Source organism: Solanum pennellii, chromosome 4 (assembly GCF_001406875.1).
Source record: "Solanum pennellii chromosome 4, SPENNV200".
Taxonomy (NCBI): domain Eukaryota; kingdom Viridiplantae; phylum Streptophyta; class Magnoliopsida; order Solanales; family Solanaceae; genus Solanum; species Solanum pennellii.
Window position 1 is genome coordinate 6,264,664 of NC_028640.1, and position 3,333 is coordinate 6,267,996.

The 3,333-nt window shown below is 28.7% G+C and overlaps 1 non-coding gene across 1 annotated transcript; it reads right to left on the minus strand.

Annotated features, from left to right (window-relative positions):
* Positions 1-2,771: 2,771 nt before the first annotated feature.
* On the minus strand, positions 2,772-2,842 carry TRNAG-GCC. The gene has a single exon. It is a non-coding gene; the product is annotated as a tRNA-Gly (tRNA).
* Positions 2,843-3,333: the final 491 nt, after the last annotated feature.

The window sequence follows — 3,333 nt, forward strand, 5'->3', positions numbered from 1 at the left end:
GGGGGGGGGGGGGGGGAGGGGAGGCAAGGGCGCAGATTTTGTATGTGTATCCTAGATACATACGATTCCACTTGGATAGAGTGTATCTCGAACAAATTACACCTATTTTTGAGTCCATGTATCTGAATGCATCAAAATTTGATAAGATTTGTATTATTTATACAACATAGTGTGCATCTATGTAATTTGCTCATACACTAGTGAGATTTCTTTAAGTTATCCTTAAATAAATAATTTTCGCCCACAGGCTGATCCGGCCCAGTTCCGATCAAGCCTCAAGAGTCAAAGGCTTATATGAGTCAAACTTATAAGCACTTATTTTATATGAGCTTAAAAAATCATATCACAACTCTACCTCAATAACGGGTTGTGTCGAACTGGGCCAACCCCATTTTAGTAGCTCTGGTGATAAATTTGATATTTTCTTTTGTAGTAAATTAGAAGTATCTATTTTAAAGGGACAAAAAGATCTTACAGAAATGGGTTTAAACTTTATACTCTCTTAATTAATTAATCATACAATTCAAACATTAGGAACTTGATAGTTTATAGAATATTAATTCATCTATAAACCATCGAATTTATTGTTTTACACAAAAAATTAAAAGTTCACACTATCAGATCACTCAAAAGATATTAACACGTAATTAATCTCTTTTCATAAAAAATCGATTTATAATCTTGAAAACAAGACATATTATTACGCCCCAACTTCAAAGAGGTATAAGGGCGACCTCTTTCTTTTTCTTTTATATTTTTTTTAAGTGAACCAAAAAAAAGTTGACAAAGTTGAAAGGAAACTTTTTAACATTTAATTAACATCTATCAATTAGTGAAGATAAGTAAATGCTATCACGTTCCCAAAAGATATATTTACATAATCACCATCCGTAAAAAGTTGAATACATAATATATAATCTTGAAAATAAGGCACGTTACATCAATCCAATATATGTAAGAGTGACCTCTTCTTTTGGCCAAAAGGCAACTTTTATTCATACTAGGAAAAGTATTACATAGTTTGATCCGAAAATAAAGCAAAAACAAGGGGTACATGATATTGCATCAAAGGTATTTTCGAGTTTAACTAATATCCATCGACAGTGTAAATAATTTTTCACGCAATCAGTTCACTCGAAAGACATCTCCACATTAAACCACCCTATATGAATAAAGTGGTCGGATTTATAATCTTGAAAACAGTACAGATTATGTTACAATAACTTGCTAAAACAAATACAAGTGACTTGGTAACATGAAAATTCTTTATACTATCAACATGTATAAGTAGAACTCCGACTTTATTAAATAGCCACTTTTAAGAAGTAGGACATGGGCATATGTAACAACAAGGTGAACATGAGCAAACTTCCATTTTTCTACGTTGAAGCTCAGCAAAAAAGCCCTTTGATATTGGAGTGAAGTAATTGTCTATAGTTTCAAATTTATCACTTATATAATTATCGTCATTATTAGAAGAAGAAGAGTTTCCAATGAAGAAAAGTAGGGGGAAAATCAAGAAAATTGCAAAAATGGACACTAAATTTTTGTTAGCCATGGTTCAAGAGTTTAAATAGCTATATAGATGAATAATCTTATCCTATGTTCAAGTGTTTATAAAGTAGTATATTTCATGGAGTATAATTTAGGGATCGTTTGGTTTACAATTATGATATCTCAGCATAAATAATCTCACTTTTATATACATGTATAATCATGGCGTCTGAATCAGTTTACACATGACTAATTTCGTGGATATATATATGCTACCTCTTACAAGGTTATCAGAACAAGTATCAGGTAATTTTATCCATCAAAATTTAAACAGATAAAAGAAAAAAAATCTAGTGTTTTTCCCTTCCTATTGGAAAAAAAAATAAGGTAGATAATCCTTCGATTTTATATGAATTTTAATCTAGTTTAAGCTAATATATATTGGCTCATAACTAAATGGTGAACAAATTTAATCCCAAATTCTAATATTGAAATAACCGTTAATCCTTGTAACCAAACGACCCCTTATGGTATAAAGGTCAAAATTTTGTCATTTACAAGAGACATGTCTTTGAAATTAGAAGTACAGTATAATAATAAAATAAATTTAAATTTACAAAGTGATTTTGTCTTATAATATTTTTAAAGAATCTTTCAGACTGCAGAATAAGAACTATAAATAATTTACTTTTATTAGTAATTTTAATCGGATAGCAAATAATTTACTATATATAATCTGTATATATGGAGAATAATTAACTATTACTATATGTAAATTTCACTTGATGGCTTTAAAAATATTATTATCGTTCAGCGTATATTTTATCATTTTTTTTCACAACTATTTAAAATCTAAAGCTTTAACTAAAACATAACCATCAGAAAGAGTTTTGTTCTGTCCAAACTAATACTATATACGGGAGTCTCGAAGCAATGATAAAGTTATCTTTGTGTCATTTATAGATTATGTATTTGAATCTTACAATTACTAATATTCGTTTTCCGATATATTATCTACATTACACCCCTAAAAGTTTTGTCCTAACGTCCTTCCCCGAATCCTTCATGCATGAAGAATACTTATACACCGATAGACCAATTACCCATTTTCAACAAATTTTTATTAGTTAATCACAAGTTATTATTAGTAGCATCATATCTTTATAAAAGAAAATAAATGTTATTACAACCTATCTAAACATAATCTAAAAATATTTTACGCTAACTTTTTTTCATATAAAAAATATTAAATGGAAAATAAAAAGAGAAAAAATAATTGCACCAGCCGGGAATCGAACCCGGGTCTGTACCGTGGCAGGGTACTATTCTACCACTAGACCACTGGTGCTTTTTGTTGATGTTCATATTTATTGATGTAATCTAATAATTTCTTTTTAATATAATCAAATTTCTCAATAACACGGTCGTTTGTTTCGATATTTTGTATTTGTTAGAGAAAATTATTGTTATAGAAAATATATAATATAATATAACATGTAAGATCGATTTTTAAATTAAAAAAATGATGTTTTAATGAAATATCGTTATAGAGAGACACATTCGAGATAAATTTATATCTTTCCCTCATTTATAACATGCACCGTCAATTTAAAAGAAGTTGAAGTTACCACTATACTTCGAATTGTTGTTGTAAATCAATTAATTGTCTTATTTTTCCAATGTGACTTGCTTCACTTATAATGGATATCGATATGTAATTATCTTTTAGAAGACATAAATGACCAAATATATACAAGATTTTCTATAACGGAAAAGGATTAGAAATATCCCTGAACTATCAGAAATAGCTCAAATATACCTTTGAAGTATATTTCGGCT